Source organism: Gopherus flavomarginatus, chromosome 12 (assembly GCF_025201925.1).
Source record: "Gopherus flavomarginatus isolate rGopFla2 chromosome 12, rGopFla2.mat.asm, whole genome shotgun sequence".
NCBI lineage: Eukaryota > Metazoa > Chordata > Testudines > Testudinidae > Gopherus > Gopherus flavomarginatus.
Genome location: NC_066628.1, coordinates 14238644 through 14259109, shown reverse-complemented (window position 1 = coordinate 14259109; position 20466 = coordinate 14238644). Strand labels below are relative to the sequence as shown.

General features: G+C 48.0%; 2 non-coding genes across 2 annotated transcripts; both read right to left on the bottom strand.

Annotated features, from left to right (window-relative positions):
• Nucleotides 1-276: 276 nt before the first annotated feature.
• Nucleotides 277-348, bottom strand: TRNAE-CUC (transfer RNA glutamic acid (anticodon CUC)). The gene has a single exon. It is a non-coding gene; the product is annotated as a tRNA-Glu (tRNA).
• A 520-nt stretch (nucleotides 349-868) lies between these two features.
• TRNAL-CAA (transfer RNA leucine (anticodon CAA)) lies at nucleotides 869-977 on the bottom strand. Its single transcript has 2 exons — nucleotides 940-977; nucleotides 869-914 (listed from the first exon to the last, which is right to left on the bottom strand). It is a non-coding gene; the product is annotated as a tRNA-Leu (tRNA).
• Between the last annotated feature and the right edge of the window lie 19489 nt (nucleotides 978-20466).

The following is a 20466-nucleotide window of genomic DNA, read 5'->3' as shown; positions in this document are numbered from 1 at the left end:
TAATCAGCCTTCACAAGTGTCTCTCCCAGAGCCTCAGCTAGCTGGCATTTTCTAAGCCACCTATGACTAGGGTAGCAGTCAAATCATTCACAAGCATTAAAACAATGTTATTTTCTCTTCCCAGGTTGCAGTAGAGGGTGGCAAGCTCTCCGTCTGAAACTACAGCACAAATTTTAAAAAAAAAAAACTGATTCCATATTCAGCATGGGAGAATCTCTTTCTGTCCCCCGCCCCTCGCATGTGAAAATTACAGACATTTTAATTGAAAAAATTTCATTCCCTGACCGGGAATCGAACCCGGGCCGCGGCGGTGAGAGCGCCGAATCCTAACCACTAGACCACCAGGGAACTGCTGATAATGGGCTGTTGTAGACTGTACTCCTGATCGCATGTACAGAGTTAGTATTTTCTCCATTCGAAAGCTTGCATTGCGATCACACACCACCATTTCACGCCTCTGAATTGAGCAAAGCACCTAGAGTGCACACGTAACTCTGCAGCAGGCGCAAATCAACAGAGACTGGTTTCCCCCCCCCCCCCCGCAGTTAATTTAAACTTTAAAAGAGTTGTCAGTGCGCGTTACAGGTTTTACGGTTCTTTCAAGGCTGTCTGAAGAATACTAAGATAAGAGGGGCTGCTGATCCACCCCCAAATCTCCCCTTTACCCCTTACAGCCCCTCCATAATACAGGGCAAATAAAGATCTGATGGAGAAGAGCCCTGGAAACAAACATACATGTTTTAAAATACACTGTCAATGAAAAGAAAGGAAGGGAGGAATCCTTGGCTTGTTTTCCCATTTTAAACCAATGAAATTAAAACTTCCTTTCAGAGATAGCAAATGTTATTTATTATTACTTAAAAGAACGTGTCAGGAGTGGGATTTGAACCCACGCCTCCATTCGGAGACCAGAACACCCAGTTGAAGGGAAGACAGAACCTTGAGTCTGGCGCCTTAGACCACTCGGCCATCCTGACACTGACAAATTAATGTTGAAACAAGTAGCTCAGAATCTCTCTGCAAGAGTCTTTCCTTCCTGTATTTCTACAGTTCTCAGAAGCCCCAGGATTCGCCCTGTATGACACACACAGACCCACGACTGCTGCCGAGCCATAGAAAGGATCACAGACACATCTAACTACTCCCGCTAGCTTAGGCAGGCGGCTTAAACAGCCTCTAAACTGGACTGCACCAGCTGCTCTGTTTGCAGCTGTTTAAATAATCCTCGCTCGTGTCCTATTCCCCAACACAGCAGCTCCCTGCCAGGAACGGGCTAGCACAGTGTTTATCTGCCTGGCACACTTTTTTTTCCATATCCCTTTTCTCCCTTCTCCAAGTGTACCTGCCTAGTTTCTCCTGCCTCCCTCTTCTCACTCGTTCCCTTCCCCAGGACAGAGTCAAAGTGTATAAAGCTCTCCCGGGAGGGGACTTCACCATTCAGCTCGCCCCTCTGAGTATAGCCTGTGCTTGGATTGAACTCTCTCATTGGCTCAAAAGAGAGAAATAGTGAGCCCTGATTGGTAGTGTTTGCAGTCATGTTTTAATCTATCCAATTCTGCTCAGTGGCATGGCCCAAGTACTCGCTGCGCGTACATAGTATCAAACACCCATTTCCCTTCCAGTCCGCACTCTCAACCCAGTGCAAATCACAGCAGCCGGTGCATAGCAGAGATCTTTACCTCCCAGCCGGAAAAGCAAAGTCACACTCAGGTCTCAGCCCTCTCGGGGTGTGATTATGCTGTACAGACAGATGAAATACAGCTGCTGCTGGAACAAGAAGCTCAGGACCAGACTTCCAAAGGTATTTAGGTGCCTAAAGATTCAGATAGGCACTAAGTGGGATTTTCAGAAGCACCTAACTCCCGTCAAAATCAAATGGAGTCTGCACTTAGCCTGCTTCCGGTGCTTCTGAAAACCCTATGCAATGCCTATCTGTATCCTTCGGTGCCCAAATACCTTTGAAAATAGGTCTACAAGACGTTAAATCCCAAACCATCCCATTCTCTTCTTCTTTGGGAACCAAGAAACACACAACAAACCACTCCTAACATTCCAGTTTTATTATAATGCTGAGGTGATGTTACTGTCTGTTATTTTTCCCACCTCCCCTACAACTCTTTCATTTCTAATGCTGGCCAATCTTTTTATTCAGTCTCTGTTGTCTCTGAGTTTACAAGGATGGCAAGTCTCTGCTTCATTCAGTCTGCTGCCTGTGGACCGACAGCAGAAAGCCTCTCTCACTAATTCAGCCAGGAGATGACAGTCTCTTCTTTAAAATAATGCAAATTCTGTCAGGAATTCAGGCTGTAGCATACAGGCCTCTTAAGGAGCTCTCATTGATTCAGGCTGCAGCATGATGGTCCCTTGTTTCAGGTGATGGGATGAAGTCTCTCTCCTTTAGCTGAATATCTGGCATGCAGAAGAGTGTGAGGTTGGTTCACCAGTAGGGGGCAAAATGCAAGTTTGTTAGACATCTTTCTAGCAATTTTCAGTCAGGCAGGTGTTGAGGGCTCTCAGGCTTGCTTCTCTCCTTTCTCCCCTCTTGTTCTTTCTCTCCCCCAAGTAGGGCTTGCCCCCAGGGAGAAGGGAGGGACATTTCTCTATGCAGACTCGTTGCAGACGGGGGTGGCCAAGTGCTTGGCCACTTCCCTCGGCATCACCTGCTCCAGGGCGGCTCGCACCTCTGAGGAGCCCAGGGCGGGGAGCTCTTTCTGCTTCTTCAGGTGCTCGGCCTAGATGGATACCTGGCTGTAGAGATCAGCCATGAAGGATTTCATCAGCCCCTTGGCCTTGGCCAACATGCGCACCTTCCTCATTTGCTGCAGCATCTTAGAGGCGTAGCGGGCGGGGACACCGTTCTTCCCCAGGCCCTTCTTCCCCTGGCAGCTCTTCAGCTGCTTCACCGCTGGCTTCTGCCTCATCTGATGTCCCAGCTGGGGCTGGCGCTTCCCCTGCTTGCGGGCGGCCCGTGGCTTATCTTGCTGGGCCTTCTGTGTTCTCTTAGTCTGGACCTTCCTCTTCCCTCTCTAGGCAACCGCCATCTTTCCACTCAGGTCCTGCTCAACTCAGCTCTCCCCAGCCAAAAGCCACCAGCCTCCTGCCAGCTAAGATTTCATATAACAGTTAGCATGCAAATGAGGGCCCAACCTGGGCTTGCTGATTGAGTAGCCAGGCTGCCATGCCAGCCAATTGTATTATGATTAGGGCTGTACAGGCCTCACTGTACATTTGTGTGCAGCTATGTCATTTTCCCTTTCTTATGTAAACAATAGGCTTTTAAAACCCTAGGTGCTTATTGGCTGTTGGCTGGTCATTCTGGCCAATGAAATGACCTTTAGAGATTTTGCATATTAAAATTCCATTAGTCACACATTAATATTATTGCACCAATCGTTTATTGAGTTGGATTTATTTTTATCATTCATATTTTATTATTTCATGTTATCAATTACATCGTAACTGAGGTAGTGGTATTCATAATAAAGTATGTATTATTATTAATTGTTATTAATATTATTATTTTATTATTGTAGTAGCATCTAGGAGCTCTAGCCCTGGACCAGGACCCTGTTGTGCTAGGTGATATACAAACACAGAACAAAAAGATGGCCCATTGTTTTGTTTTTAGGTTCCACCTTTCATTGTTATTTCTTCTTCTCTCTCACATAACATTGGTTTAAATGCAGAGGAGCTAGACAGAATTTTTCCATGTTTTTATTATCTGATGTTAATGGTGAAGGCATCCCTTGCCTTAACAAGCCCCTAGGGAATGAGCTATTGCTTCAGGGTTTGTACATTTTTTCATTTGTAATGTATAAAACGTTCCCATCCGAGTTCTCTCTAAGCACTTGTACGAATGTTCTAAACTTTAGCCAATGCACATAACAAATGGATAACTGTTAACTCCAGAAATGACCCTCTCATAATCAAAGCCAAGTTGCTTTCTGACTATTCGACGCAAGAAAATAGCTGGCAATGAAATGGAAAGCCCTCATTATGTGACACAGTGAGATGCTTGTGTCTGTTTTAACCAACTCAAGTTCTCTCCAGGTATGTAAATTCCTTTCGGTATCTGAGCCTTTATACTCAGCAATTCAAACATTTCATACTGAGTCAAATGCTTATTGTCACTGAAGTTAATAGGACAATTAACTGCAGGAAATAAACACTTTGCTCAGTAGTAAATGTCGGTGAAATTGGGCCCCTATTGTATACAGTTTTCCATTCCAGGCTGACAGAGGCCTGGAACAGAGAGTGAAAGGAGAATATCTGGGATGACATAGGATCTTGGAAATGGCAAGCTATTTTCATTCTTCAGCAGGGGCGGCTCTAACTTTTTTGCTGCCCCAAGCACAGTAGGCAGGCTGCCTTCTGTGGCTTGCCTGCAGGAGGTCCGCCAATCCCGCAGCTTCGGTGTACCCACCGCCGAATTGCCACCAAAGGGCAGGACCAGTGGACCTCCCGCAGGTTAGCCGCCGAAGGCTGTCTGACTGCCGCCCTCGCAGGAACAGGCAGGGCGCCTCCCGTGGGTTGCGGCCCCAGGCATGCACTTGGTGTGCTGGTGCCTGGAGCCACCGCTGCTCCTGAGATAGTGCAAAATATTACATAGACCCTGATTTTCAGAGGTTCCTAACACTAGTAGCTCCCATTAACTTCAACTGGAGTTTTGAGCGCTTGGCATTTTTTCAAAACTAGATCATATAGGTCTAATTCAACTTTCTTTTGGAATCATAGAAGTTTCCCATTGGAGTTTGCTATTGAATGCTATGGGAAATGAATCAGATCCTATATGCTACAAGACAGGAAGACACTCTCATTGGCCCCAATCCAGCAAAACACCTAAGCAAGTCCATAGTCCCTTTTAAGTCAATGGAATTACAATGTGCTTAAAGTTATGCATGTGCTTAAGTGCTTTGATGTATCAGGGACTCTGGGACCAAGTTTTCAAAGGTATTTAGGCCCCTCACAATGCTGATAGGTCTAGTGAGATTTTCAAAAGTGTCTCAACATATTAGACACCTAACTGCTATTGAAATCAATGGAAGGTAGGAACTTAACCTGCTTAGGGGCTTTGGAACACCTTTGTCTTTAGGCACCTTAGTACCTTTGCAAATCTGGCCCATTGTCAGTAGGTTTAAAGCTGCTTTGCAGGTAAGATAGCTCAGATCTGACACAGTCTCTCAGGAACTCAGAACAGGCTGGGCTGTCTGAAGAGACCACTTCTTTCTGTTGAGTTCCTTCCATTCTCAATGTTGTTGGATGTTCTCAAATTTTAGGATAAGATTTCACAACCACCACCAAGATGAACACCTGCCCATTGTGGTTATTAAAAGGAAGTGTTGGGGCTATTATTATTGATGGGAAATGATGCTACCGCTCTTTATAGACCCAGTCACTTAATCCCCGGAAGCAAGCAGTAGGAGGTTCTGGTGAAGAAGCCATCTCTTTCTGTTAACACTCTCATCAGTTTTTATCCTCCCTTTTGAGAACAGTTACCAAGCAAATTCTAATTAACCAACTTCAGCTACCCCTAATTCTTCTTTATGAACACCTTATCAACCTCAGTCTAGTCTGTGATAGGTTGGCCCTCTTTAAGATGCCACCTGATGTGCTGAGATACCACTGAGCCCACCTGTTCTGCCAGCATGGGTCCCCTTTTTACCTGTCTTGCTGAGCCAGGCTCTTAAGATCCTCCAGAACACAACTGCAGAATAACACAGACAGTGAGATCAGCTCTGGGAAGACTCAGCTAAAGGGACTTGCCCCGGCACTCAGGTGCCTACCTCACTTGGAGTGCAGAGGCAAAGATATATTATGAAATCCACCTCCTCTCTCAATGTGGAGGAAGGTATGCACAGCCTCTTACTGCCTCCCCTCCCCATTAGGAATTGCACAAACTGAGTTATATTATAAACACAAAATAAGTTTATTAACAATAAAAGGTAGATTTTAAGTGGTTAAAGAGATAGCAAAGAGAACAAAGCAGATTACAAAGAAAATAAAACAAAATACTCAAACTAAACTTGTTTCACTAAGGAAATTGGTTACAAATAGTAATTTCTCACCCTAGATATTATTACAGGCAGATTACAGAAAGTCTTGAAAGGCAGCTGCACTGGCCTGCAGCTTGAGACCTCAAGTATTATTACCCATAAGCTAGATGCCTTTCCAGCTTGGACTTCTCCCCCAAGTTCAGTTCTTGCTTCCAGGTGTTTTTCAGTTTCTCTTTAGGTGGGGAGGCAGAGGAGAACCTTGATGATGTTACTCTCCTGCCTTATATAGCTCTTGTGTAAGGCAGGAACATTTTGTCTTGCTGTGGAAAAATATGGGCATTCCAAAAAGGGAGAGAAGGGGTCCTGTACCAGGTGACTCGGACCCCTGTCTCTGCAGGGCTGTGGCAGCCATTACTCACAGTGCATCTGGATCATCCACTGGAAGACTAAGCTCTTCCACACTCCATTGTCTTTGCTGATGGGCAATCAGCCCTGTCTGGCTTTTTCATTGTTGTACCTGAAGGGCTAGTTGGGAGTGACACCCGAAGAATCCCATTTGAAATACAGATGCATAGTCAATATTCATAACTTCAGATATGGAAATGATATAGGCATACAGATTGTATAATCACATTCAGTACATCGTAATCTTTCCAATGATATCTTACATGAGCCAACTTGCACAAACTATATCTCAGTTATGCCATATCATAAGCATATTTCCATAAATAATATAGAATGGAAAGTCACATAGACCTGGTGCTGGATAAGGAATTGTGGTTGTTGAGGGTCTCTTCCTAGTGAGGCTCCAAGGTCAGGTGTCCATTTTAGACTTTAGCCTATCTACCATCAGTCTGGCAAAGGTGGATGGAGCCACTTTTAATTGTAAATAAGGGGGGGGGACCCAAAGAAACAAAAATTTGTGCTTTAGAGCTGGGATTCTCAACCTTTCCCTCCCTCCCCTCCAATTCTATAAAAACTCCATGTACCACAGCAACTGTTTTTCTGCATATAAGAGCCAGGGCCAGCTTTGGGGGTAGCAAGCAGGGCAATTGCCCAGGGCCCCACACCACAGGGGCCCCCACGAAGCTAAGTTGCTCAGGCTTCGGCTTCAGCCCCAGGTGGTGGGGCTCAGAGCCCGGGGCTTCAGCTTTCTGTCCTGGGCTTCAGTGAGTCTAATGCTGGCCCTGCTTGGCAGACTCCCTAAAACCCGTTCACAGCCTCCCAGGGGGCCTCGGATCCCTGGTTGAAAACCACTGCTTTAAAGCAACTCCATTCCTTCCTTTGTTGGAGATTTCACAGGATTGTACTGGACACATCCTCCTTAAGGGAATTGTACACATGAAGAGCCTAGAGGTGAGAAACTGTAAGACGTAACACCATAGCATCCTCTGCGTAATTTGGACAATACCAAAATAGTTAGGAAGATGAATAAATCTGGAGGAACTGGAGATGGTTGTTACTGTTCTCTAGGCTGAAAGGCTAGCCTATATCAACTCTTTTCTTTATGATTTATAATCTTGAGTTCTTATCCTTCCAAGCTGACAATGGAAGCCTATATTCCTTTATCATCTGTGGCTGGATATTTATTTTAAGCACTGATCAGAAAAAAAAGGAAGCATTGAAAGCACTTTATGTTCACTCTAGCAGAAGCCTACAACTCACTAAGACTTTATCTTGTAACCCTTCTGCCCCTCTAGTTGGCAGCAACAAGGGCCGGGTTCAGTATCCAGGGGTTCCGTTTCAGTAACACAATGCATAACCGGCTCGAGCCCCCACCCAGTGACCTGGGACACTCACATACCACACCCCCCTGGGCGCCTCTAGGAGGCAATACTTCCCCTCTCGCAAGCACGGAGTCTGAGTGTAGCAAAATCTTTTTTAATAAAGGAAGGAATCAATGCGGCATCCCATTGGAGAAACACCACAAACAGGGTTATAACACAAACCATAAACAAAAACCCACCTCCAAGTACGTTTGGCACTGTCCTTTTTCCGCTTAGGGTTTTAAGTCCAATCACCCCAAAGTCCAGCAACCCAAAAGTCTCTGGTCAATGCCACCCCAGAGTTCGAGAGTCTATCTGTAGAGGTCCCTCCCCCCAGCCTGGGTAGAAAGGGGCACCTTACGTGGTCCAGGGCCAACTGCCCTGCCTCTCCGTGGGTTCTGCTTCCGCCTTCTCCACGAACTGCTCCGCTCCACTCTGCTCCTCCAGCCGTCCTCAGGAACTGCTCCGCTCCACCAGCTGCTCTGCTCCATGAGCTGCTCTGCAAAACTGCTCGGCTCCGCTCACTCTGTGGGCCGCTCCACCCGTCCCGCAGCTACTCCGCTCTGCCAGCCGCTCTGCTGCCACCAGCTGTCCCGTGATCCGCTCCAGCCGTCCCCGCAACTGCTCCACTCCGCCAGCTGCTCTGTTCCACAGCATATCTTCAGGCTCCCCCACTAGCTAGCACAATGCTCAGTGCTCTCAGCTCAGTCATTTCAGCTTGTTTGTGATTTCAACTCTTAGTGATCTCAGCTCTTAGTGGGGGAGCCCCAGTGCTAGTGCACCATTAGCCCAAAGTGAGTTCAGCTCAGCAACCTGTATTTAGATTCTTGAGGGAATAAAAAAATCAACTCTGACATTCCACAGTGGAGAGAGGAGGGGGTGGAACTGGTGCTTCTGGCTCCACAAGGAGCCTGCACCACCAGGCACAGATACCTGTCCCCAGCCTCTCTACTTCACTGGGTTTTGGAACCCATGACCCTTGTCTAGCAAGTACCACCCAACTGAGGGTGAGTCATTTGTCACCAAGCAGTCCCACCGCTCAGCAATCTGGGATAGGGTAGGCGTGTCTATGCAAATAAACTCTCTGACATTCTTTCCACCAGATGTCAGGGTAGAGCTTATCCTGACTCTGCTTACATCCTTCCCCCAGCCAAGAATTTGTCGTCCCGACAAATCACATTCCCTACTATACCAACTTATTGGTCCCCTCCAAAAGGCATTAGATAGCCCACTTTAGCTTTCACAAACCTGTGTGCTAAATGTATAGGCTCCTCACTAATCACCCCAGGTGCATCGTAAGTTAACCGTTTCACTGGTCTTATTACCCTGTCTCGCCTATTAAGAAGCTCTGTTGCTATGGTAGGGGGGACATCCTCTTGAGTGCCGGATGGGGAGGTTTCCTGTGAGTTCCCCTCAGATACTGGCATAGGCTCCTGCATTTCTAGTTCTAACAGTGGAGGGTCGCAGGTGCTCTGGACATCCTCCATCTGTATGTCACCATTGTCCAATAGCCTGTGTAAGTCATTACACGGGGGTCCCACCAGTGGCTCAGGGATGTCAGGAATGGGCCTAAATACTTCTGCCATAGGGTTTAGGGCGGAAGAGGATGTGCTCTCTTCTGATTCAGCGGATCGAGACTGAAATCTTGTCTTCATCCCAGGATACACCATGGTTGTGTCTTCCTCCTCAGACTCACTGTCAGATGTGCCGAGTAGGGGTAGGTTAGCTGCAGGAGGCCGGCTGTCCACATTGGAAGGCGGCTTTGGTACAGCACCTTTGTTCTGCCCAGTTGCCCTGTTGTGGCCCACCTCATAAGGGCTGCTTACCAATTCTCCCACAGGGAGCAAAAGGTTTCTATGCACGGTTTTGGTCTGCCCTGGACCCTCTTCAGGTTTTATCTTGTAGACCGGCAGGTCTCCTAGCTTTTCCATCACTAAGTAAGGTATTGCCTTCCATCTGTCAGCTATCTTGTGTTTGCCAGCAATACCCAAATTTCTCAGCAGGACTCTGTCCCCTGGCTGGAGCTCTTGCAGACGTACCCTAGCATCATATCGATGTTTGTTGCGGCCTGCATTCTTCTGAGCTGCAGATGTAGCTAAGTGATAAGCATCCCGCAGCTTTTCTCGTAGACGGGATAGATATTGCTGGTGAGTTTCATAGCTATCTCCATCCTCGGATACACCAAAGCACAGGTCTATGGGTAATCTTTGTTCTCGCCCAAACATTAAGAGATATGGGGTGACTCCCGTAGCGTCGTTCTTTGTGGCGTTGTAGGCGTGCACTAGAAATGCGACATGTTGGCTCCAGGTTGCCTTCTGCTCTGGCCGCAAAGTCCCTAACATATCTAACAGGGTTCGGTTGAACCTCTCTGGCTGAGGGTCACCCTGTGGGTGATAAGGCGTTGTCCTTGACTTTTTAATTCCTGCTATCCTCAGCACCTCCTTCAGAAGGTGACTCTCAAAGTCTCGTCCCTGATCCGAGTGTATCCGGGCTGGAAATCCATAAACTGAGAAATATTTTTCCCACAGTACTCGAGCGACGGTAGTGGCCTTCTGATCACGTGTGGGATATGCCTGCGCATATCGCGTGTAATGGTCGGTCACTACTAGGATGTTCCCAATATTCCTCTTGTCCACTTCTAAAGACAAGAAATCAATGCAAACCAGCTCCAGAGGTTTGTTGCTGGTGATGTTCTTCAGATATGCAGCCCTCGTGGGCAGAGTTTTCCTTTGCACACATCGCGCGCAGGTCTCACATTTCCGGCGAACATCTTCAGCCATCCGTGGCCAATAGAATCTACTGCGGATAAGTTCCAGGGTCCTCTCCATCCCTAAATGTCCAAAGTCATCATGCAGGGCCCTCATGGCCAGGGCTCTGTAATCTTTTGGCAGCACTAGTTGATTCCGTTGCTTTTGTAGAGGGTCTGTGGTCGTGCGGTGTAGCACTCCCTGAATCAGTTTTAGTTTGGTCCATTCTCTCAATAGTAGTTTGCCCTCTGGGGTAGGTGGGACAACCTCAGCTGGGCCTCGCCCCCCTCTTTTGGCAAGTAGTGTATCACGAATGTCAGCATCTTGTAGTTGGGCCTCTTGCCAGTCAGCCGTATTGAGCATGGGCAAGGGAGATTGGTCCAAAGCAATGTAGTTCACTGAAGCAGAAGGCACGCCTTCAGGGGGTAGGCCCAAAGCTTCAGCAACACATCCATGAAGGCTCTCATGGGCCTCCGGCTCTCGGCGACTCACACTGCAAATAGCTCTCACGCCATCCGTGGGTATCACAGCAACATCAGGTGCCTGCGGACGTCTGGACAAGGCATCTGCATCTACATTGCTCCTCCCTGATCGGTATTGAATGCTGAACTCATAGCTAGCCAAGGCGGCCACCCATCTCTGGCCTGTAGCATCCAATTTAGCACTTGTTAACACATAGGTCAGTGGGTTGTTGTCTGTCCACACCTGGAACTGAGCACCGTACAAGTAGTCTCGGAATTTCTCAGTGATGGCCCATTTCAAGGCCAAGAACTCCAGCTTGTGGATGGGGTAGCGAGTTTCACTGTCAGACAGTCCTCGGCTGGCAAAGGCTACCGGTTTGCGTTTGCCTTCCACTTCCTGATACAGTACTGCTCCCAGACCCTCCAAACTGGCATCAGTATGCAGGATAAACGGTTTGCTTGGGTCAGCAAAGACTAGGACGGGAGCATGAGTTAAGCGAGTAATGATTTCCCGAAAAGCTCTCTCACATCTTTCATCCCACCGCGGCCCAAATGGTTCGAAGGGGCCATAGTGTCTCTGCAAAGGCGGCTTTGGAGGCCTCCGCTTATTCTGGGTCTTAGATTTGTTCTTGTTGGACTGGTATCCCCTGGTAAGATCATTCAGAGGTTTTACAATCGTAGCATAGTTCTTCACAAATCTGCGGTAGTAACCACTAAATCCAAGAAACGTCTTGAGTTCTCTGTAGTTAATGGGACGTGGCCAGGTAGTGAGTGCTTCTATTTTATCGGGGTCAGTACTCACACCCTCTTGGGACACGATGTGACCTACATACTTCACTGAGGTTTGGCAGAACTGGCATTTATCAATTGAAAGCTTCAAACCGTATGCCTCCAACCTGTCGAGCACTTTAAGAAGTCTTTCTTCATGTTCCTCCAGGGTTCTTCCAAACACAATCAGGTCATCCAAGTAAACTAACACCTGCAGTAAATTCATGTCTCCCACGACTTTTTCCATAAGACGTTGAAATGTGGCAGGTGCTCCAGAAATCCCTTGGGGCATGCGTTCGAACTGATAAAACCCTAATGGGCAGATGAAGGCTGTCTTCTCCTTATCTTCTTCACCCAGAGGGATCTGGTAGTATCCACTCCGAAGATCCAACACAGAGAACCACTGACTACCCAGCAAACAGTCCAAGGCATCTTGTACTCGAGGCATGGTGTACTGATCAACCGTAGTGCGCCTGTTTAGGGTGCGGTAGTCAATACACATCCGGATTTTTCCACTCTTCTTACGAACGACCACAATGGGTGAGGCATAGGGGCTTCGTGACTCTGTGATGATACCATTTGCGATCAGCTCTTGAAGATGATGGCGCACGTCTTCCATCTCAGAGAGGGCAATCCTCCTAGACCTCTCCCTGAAGGGTCGGGGATCTTGTAGCCTGATATGGTGTTCCACTCCCTTTGCACATCCCACGTCCCACTCATGTAGTGAGAACACCTTGGATCTCTCGCAAAGCTTCTTCCTCAGGCGATCCTTCCACTCCTCAGACAGCGGTGAGTCCCCGAAGTCAAACTTCGCAGGATCTATCATTGGAACTTCAGCTTCACACTGGGGTCTCACAACGCTTTCAGGCTCAAAAATGTCTGCAATCTTCTGCCCTGGTTTTACAAACACATCACGGCGTGTTTCATTAGCAACCAGTATCGTCACCTCCTCCTGGGCTTCAGCAGGTAGGGTTATGACTCCGCTGAGAACCAGCACTCCTTCTGGGAGCCCTCCCTTGGTTGGCTGCTCTACCACAGCTAATGTTTCCTTACTGCCTTTTAGGCAGGTACTCCTGACAATCACCTCCTTTTCTGACATGGCAGGCACCACTAAAGGGACCGGGCCCGCATACCTCAGTGCTCCGACTGGCAAATCAGGCATCACTTTTCTCGTGTCCTCAATTTTTCTGTAAGCCTCGGCACAGTGTGTGTGTATCACCAAGGTATTCAGATATTGGTCTCCTGCTTGCTGTCTGCAGTAATCGGCCAGTATCCTAAAGAGGCTGGAGTTGGTCCCTATTAGCACAGACACATCAGAGGCTCCTTTGGGGTCAGGGCATATTAAAGCAGCAGTGTCCACCTCCTGTCTTACCCCAGCAATCTCTTCTGGGAATTCCAGGTGTACTATGACATAGCCCTGATAAGGGTATTCATCCATGCTGAGGCCACACAGACCAATGCCAGTCAGTGGCTGTATGGGCAGGTGCCTAAGCATCTGTTGGTAGAATGACTGAAATATAATAGTCACTTGAGATCCAGTGTCAAGCACAGCTTTACACTCCGCCCCTTCAATCCTCACCATGACCTCTGCTCGAGGCCCTATCAGTCCTGCAGGGATCCCAGCTGGTTGGTCTCTTCTGGGGGAATCTTCAAATCCTCTAGGCCTAGATGGTCTCTGTCCCCGGACCTTCTGGCAGCTACTGGATCTCTCCCAACTGATCCTCAGCTTTTCATACACTAAGGAGGGGTTCTCTTCCTTATGGCAGTTAGCAGCACTGTGCCCATCCTGACCACACCGGTAGCAAAAGAAGTGTCCTTTCCCCATTCGGCGAGGTGGGATGGTGACTCTAGATACTGACTTCTCTATCATCACAGTCTGAGGCTCCTTATTCCGGGAAGTCTTAGCTTGGTCAATGATGCTTTGCAGCTCAGCTATCCGTTCTGTCAGGACCTGCATTTGTTGGGCAAGTTCCTCTGTGGTGCTCACCATCAGTACACTGGCCATTGGCGGTGGTGTCGTACTGGCTCGTTCCAATGTTTGGGCTTCCCAACACTCGCTGGCTGCCTGCCTTTCTTCTTCTTCCCTGACCTCCTTTATCAGCTGGGAGTAACTTGGGGGATGTTCCTGCCGTTCTCTTAGTCGGAGATGAAGTAGGATTGGGTTCCGATACTGAGTCCCTCTTACAACTTGAGCCAGTCTGGTCTGATCCATCTGCTCAGCAGTCACTGCTCCCCTCATAACAGCTCTCTGAAGTAGTCTCTCCAGGCTCTGTATGTAGGCTGAAATTTTCTCACCCCTTTGCTGTCGGGAATTAATGAATTTACAGTAACTGTCCTCAGGGCCCTCTACGCTCCCAAAGGTATTATCAAGGGCCTCTAGGCAGTCCTTCACACTGACCTCAGGGTCAGTGAGCTTCAGGGTGCGAATTACATCTAATGCTGGGCCACTAAGGCTCTCTATTAGACATCGTCGCTTTTCTACATCGGGTACGGCCCACTCCCGCAGCATTTCAGTAGTATGCTCCGACCAAAGTTCAAACTCCTCTTCCCCATCAAATAACCTTAACTTACGACAAGAGTTTGACGTAGCATAGGCCAACACAATCTTTTCCAATATATGCCCCAGTGCTTTTGCCCAATCATAGGCTGAGTCTGCCGCCCCTGAGCTAGAGGCTGCAGGACTGGGGCCCAACAAACCCGACATATTAGCCATTATACAAACAGTAGTTTCCTCAAAATATAAACATAATTATTTCCCAATACAGTGGAACACTCAACAAGTGCTTGCGAGGGGTACTGACCCAAGGATCCCGGACGAGCCCCCAAAAATGTAACCCTTCTGCCCCTCTAGTTGGCAGCAACAAGGGCCGGGTTCAGTATCCAGGGGTTCCGTTTCAGTAACACAATGCATAACCGGCTCGAGCCCCCACCCAGTGACCTGGGACACTCACATACCACACCCCCCTGGGCGCCTCTAGGAGGCAATACTTCCCCTCTCGCAAGCACGGAGTCTGAGTGTAGCAAAATCTTTTTTAATAAAGGAAGGAATCAATGCGGCATCCCATTGGAGAAACACCACAAACAGGGTTATAACACAAACCATAAACAAAAACCCACCTCCAAGTACGTTTGGCACTGTCCTTTTTCCGCTTAGGGTTTTAAGTCCAATCACCCCAAAGTCCAGCAACCCAAAAGTCTCTGGTCAATGCCACCCCAGAGTTCGAGAGTCTATCTGTAGAGGTCCCTCCCCCCAGCCTGGGTAGAAAGGGGCACCTTACGTGGTCCAGGGCCAACTGCCCTGCCTCTCCGTGGGTTCTGCTTCCGCCTTCTCCACGAACTGCTCCGCTCCACTCTGCTCCTCCAGCCGTCCTCAGGAACTGCTCCGCTCCACCAGCTGCTCTGCTCCATGAGCTGCTCTGCAAAACTGCTCGGCTCCGCTCACTCTGTGGGCCGCTCCACCCGTCCCGCAGCTACTCCACTCTGCCAGCCGCTCTGCTGCCACCAGCTGTCCCGTGATCCGCTCCAGCCGTCCCCGCAACTGCTCCACTCCGCCAGCTGCTCTGTTCCACAGCATATCTTCAGGCTCCCCCACTAGCTAGCACAATGCTCAGTGCTCTCAGCTCAGTCATTTCAGCTTGTTTGTGATTTCAACTCTTAGTGATCTCAGCTCTTAGTGGGGGAGCCCCAGTGCTAGTGCACCATTAGCCCAAAGTGAGTTCAGCTCAGCAACCTGTATTTAGATTCTTGAGGGAATAAAAAAATCAACTCTGACATTCCACAGTGGAGAGAGGAGGGGGTGGAACTGGTGCTTCTGGCTCCACAAGGAGCCTGCACCACCAGGCACAGATACCTGTCCCCAGCCTCTCTACTTCACTGGGTTTTGGAACCCATGACCCTTGTCTAGCAAGTACCACCCAACTGAGGGTGAGTCATTTGTCACCAAGCAGTCCCACCGCTCAGCAATCTGGGATAGGGTAGGCGTGTCTATGCAAATAAACTCTCTGACATTCTTTCCACCAGATGTCAGGGTAGAGCTTATCCTGACTCTGCTTACAATCTTAAATGCTCATAGACTCATAGACTTTAAGGTCAAAAGGAACCACTGTGATCATCTAGCTAATCTGACCTCCTGCACATTGCAGGTCACACAACCTCATCCATCCATCCCTGTAATAGACCTCTAACCTCTGGCTGAGTTACTGGAGTCCTTACATCATGATTTAAAGAGAATCCACCATTTACACTAGTTTAAACCTGCAAGTGACCCATGTCCCATGCTGCAGAGAAAGGCGAAAAATCCCCAGGGAGGGGCTCTGCTAATCTGACCCAGGGGAAACTTCCTTCCAACCCCAAATATGGCAGTCAGTTAGACACTGAGCATGTGGGCAAGATCTGCCAGCCAGACACCTGGGAAAGAATTCTCTGCAGTAACTCTCAGAGCCCTCCCCAGCTAGTGTCCCATCACTGGCCACTGGAGATATTTGCTCCTAGCAGTCGCAGATTGGCTACATCATGCCATAGTAGGCAGTCCCATCAGACCACCCCCTCCAAAAACTTATCAAGCTCCATCTTGAGGCCAATTAGCTAAAACATAAAGCACTCCCCCCACTCCCATATAAAGGAAACATTTAGCAACAGAAATTGCTGCTAAAATCCAGTTTATTATAATGTCAAGATGACCGTAATTTCTTCCCTTATGATAACATCTCATTGTCAATCCTTTGATTTTGAACATTGGCAGATCTCTTTCCCCAGATTCTTTCAGTGAAGCAATGCAAAGAAGACAGTCTCCATCCATCACAGAAAGTACCTCTTGCAAATTCAAGGTGTAGCATGAGAATCTTTTTTTTCCAGGTGTGAAAAGTCTTTGGTGCTGGTTCAGGATACTCTTTTCTTCTGATGAAGAATGGTATTTTTCGCAATGTTTGATGATCCCATTGTTTCAGGATGCTGCATGACTCTCTCATTCATAATCATGGAGATTTCACTTTTGATTCCATCTCTCCTCTAGCTCAGCATCCTGCATGAAGAATTGCTGTACGTAGGGCTGGTCCCTCCACAAGGGGCAAAGTGCAGCTTTTCTGGTCATCTCGAAGGCAATGATAGATCTTTAATCAGGAAGGTGTATGGGTCAATGAGGCTGGTATTTACTCCTCTCCCTTTTCCCCTCTTGCTTTTTCTCTTACTCCTGCCATGGTGTAGGCCTTAGAGGGAAAGGAAAAGGAATGTTTCTCTAACGAGACTTGCTGTGGATAGAGGTGATGGAGCAACTGGCAATATTCCCCTTCATCACCTTCTCCAGAGCGGCTTGCACCTCTGAGGTGCCGATGAAAGACCCACGTCTCTTTTTTCTCCGGCGGTTGGCCTCCGTGAATACTCCACTGTAAAGATTGCACATGGAGGAGTTCATCAGCCCCTTGGCTTTGGCCGACATGCGCCGATTTCCCAGCTGCAGCCGGCCCATCATCTCAGAGATATACAAAGTAGAAAAATGCCTCTTGCCCTGGCTTTTCCTCAATCTCTTCAACACCCGCTTCCACCTGCCTTGCTGGGGCTGGGATGTTTTCCACTTGGGCTGTGGTTTCTGGAGCGTCATCTGCTGGGTCTTCTGCCTCCTCTGGATCTGGGACTTCTTTCTTCTCTGGGCAGCAGCCATTGCTCTCCACCCTGGTCTCTCCAGCTCAGTTCTCAGCCTGCAGTGGCTTTATATCAGCTGTATTCCTATATAGTGACAGGCATTCAAATGAGGCACTGACTCTGTGCCCAGTGATTGGTTGGCTGGGACAATAGCCTTGTTAGCCACACTGTAATGGTGATCCTCGTAATGAGGGACTTGAATTCACTCCTTCTCATGTGAAAATGAAGGAAATTGTAGCATTCCACATGCTAACTGGCTTTTGGTAGGATGAGTAGGGCAATTAAGTTGCTATGGCGATTTTTGTGGAGTATATTAGGGGCCAGCTGCCAATTAGCTGATTGTTTACTATAATTTATTATTTTAATATTTACAGTAGAACCTCAGAGCTACAAACCCCAGAGTGACGAACTGACCTGTCAACCCCACACCTCATTTGGATATGGAAGTACACAATCAGGCAGCAGAAATGAAAAAAACCAAATACTATACAGTACAATACTGTGTTAAATGTTAACTACTAAAAAAATACAGGGAAAGTAGCATTTTTAATCTTCATAGAAAAGTTTCAAAGCTGAATTAAGTCAATGTTCAGTTGTAAACTTCTTGGGGAAAAAAAACATAATGTTTTGTTCGAGTTATGAACATTTCAGAGTTTCAAGCAACCTCCATTGCTGAGGTGTGCATAACTCTGAGGTTCGACTGTAGATGTTATTATTTTACTATCAGTAAGTATCATTACATTTTTTCTTTAATCGTTTTTATCGTGGCATTATTTTTATTAGCTATTGTTGTGTATTTATTAAGCTAGGATCTCCACTGACATAAATTGTCATATGCAGTGTTGCTGTATCCAGGTTGGTCCGAGGATATTAGAAAGACAAGGTGGGTGAGGTAATAACTTTTATTGGACCAACTTCTGTTAGTGAGAGAGACAAGTTTTCACAGAGGTCTTCTTCAGGTCTGGGAAACTAACTCGTGGCATGTCTACATATACAGCACAGCAGCGACTGTAGCATTTTACTACTGTGCCAACAGAAGAGCTTCAAGCTTCTCTCACCAGCATAGTTAACCCACCTCTGCAAGAGGCAATAGCTATTTCAGTGGGAGAAGCTCTCCTGTCAACAAAGAACTGTCAACACCAAGGTTTAGGTCAGTATAACTACATCGCTCATAGGTGTGGATTTTTCAAACTCTTGAGTAGTTATACTGATGTAAGCTTGTAGCGTAGATCTGAGGTTAGACTGTCACTGCTAAATGCAAGGTGGAAGAGATTGTTTAGCACAAGTAATTAATACATTTCAAGGGACCATTCAAGGTGAAGTGGCCCCTTAACACTCCTCCAGTCATAGGCCAGGTGAACACTACACACTTTCTTAGGAAAGACGTAGTTTTACTGACCATAGCCACCCGACGTAGACCTCACTAAATCGGTGGGATTTTTCACACCCCTGAATGACATAGTTATACCACTATAGGTCTGCAGTGTAGACTTGGCCTTAGTTTTCCAGACGTAAAGAAGAGCTGTGTGTAAGCTCAAAAAAATTCTCTCTCCCCAACAGAAGTTGGTCCAATAAAAGGCATTACCTCCCCCAGCCTTGTCTCCATGAATTGACACAGCTCCATTGATTTCATCGGAACTATACTTCCACCCACTGAGAATCTCGCCTGTTATTGGTATTACATATTTTCTTCATTGGTTCCACTGGTTTTAAAAAATTCCTATGGGACTGTGCCAGGTCTTCAGGGTTTTTATTACTTATGCCCTGTTCTTTTATGAAAGAGTACCAAGTAATCCACCGAAAGCCCCCAAGATCTTGCAGAGGAAGACACTAATTCTGCACTGAGCTCCACATCTGCAGGCCCTTGTAACATGCAGAGTCATCGGGGATCTGCATGGTCACAGAAGCCTCTCTGCAGAGAGCTCCTTACAAGGTCAGGGCCTACAATTTTGGTGAGGCACCATGGTTAGGGGTGGCAAACTCTTAAGGAAGACACAGGGTTGAGCATTGTAAATTTATATCTGATGTCCCAATTGAACCTAACAAAGTGCTCTGTGAAAAAGTATATATACATAATGTAATCCCTCCAAAATACATAACGAGTGAGCAATTCACACCCTCACAAAGGCTCCACCTCCAGATTAAAGCGAACTAAAGCCCGGATCCTCAAAGATATTTAAAAGTCTAACTTGTGGGAGTTAAGCACCGAAATACCTTTGAAGGTTTGGGCCTAAATTAGGATGGTCAGGTGTCCAGTTTTCAACCTGAAAGTCCAGGTGAAAAGGGGACCTGATGGTGTCCGGTCAGATCTACCCACTGGACACCCAAAGTCCAGTTACTGCAGGTGGGGGAGGTGGAGAGGCGTCGAGTCATCATCCACACCATTCCCTACTCAGCAGGGCCACCTCCTACCTGCATCGGTGGCAGCAGATACCAGCTCCGGCTCTGCAGGTGAGTCCCTCCTGACCCATGCTGGGAGGGGGTGAGAGGGGAAAAGTAGTGGGCAATGGAGGAAGGGGGAAAGAGGAGCGAATGGGGGCAGGGCCTCAGGGGGAAGGGGCAGGGCAGGAGTGGGGTCTTGGGGGAAGGGGTGGGGCAGGGTGGGTCCTCAGGGGGAAGGGGCAGGGCAGGAGTGGGGCCTTGGGGGCAGGGGTGGGGCAGGGTGGGTCCTCAGGGGGAAGGGGCAGGGCAGGAGTGGGGCCTTGGGGGAAGGGGTGGGGCAGGATGGGTCCTCAGGGGGAAGGGGCAGAGCAGGAGTGGGGCCTTGGGGGAAGGGGTGGGGCAGGGTGGGTCCTCAGGGGGAAAGGGCAGGGCAGGAGTGGGGCCTTGGGCGAAGGGCTGGGGCAGGATGGGTCCTCAGGGGGAAGGGGCAGGGCTCAGGTGGTTCAAGCACTCCTGCTGGAGTGTCTGGTTTTTAAATATTACAAAGTTGATAACTCTAGCCTATTTCCTAGCATTCCTCCTGAGCAAATAGGTGGAGACCAAACCATTTTCCTTCCAACACATTGTGAGATGCCTTTTGCTGCTAGTATTTCTTCTCTGTGCTTCACTAGCACCTCAAAACCCTCACTGAGATTGTGCGGGACACTGAGCA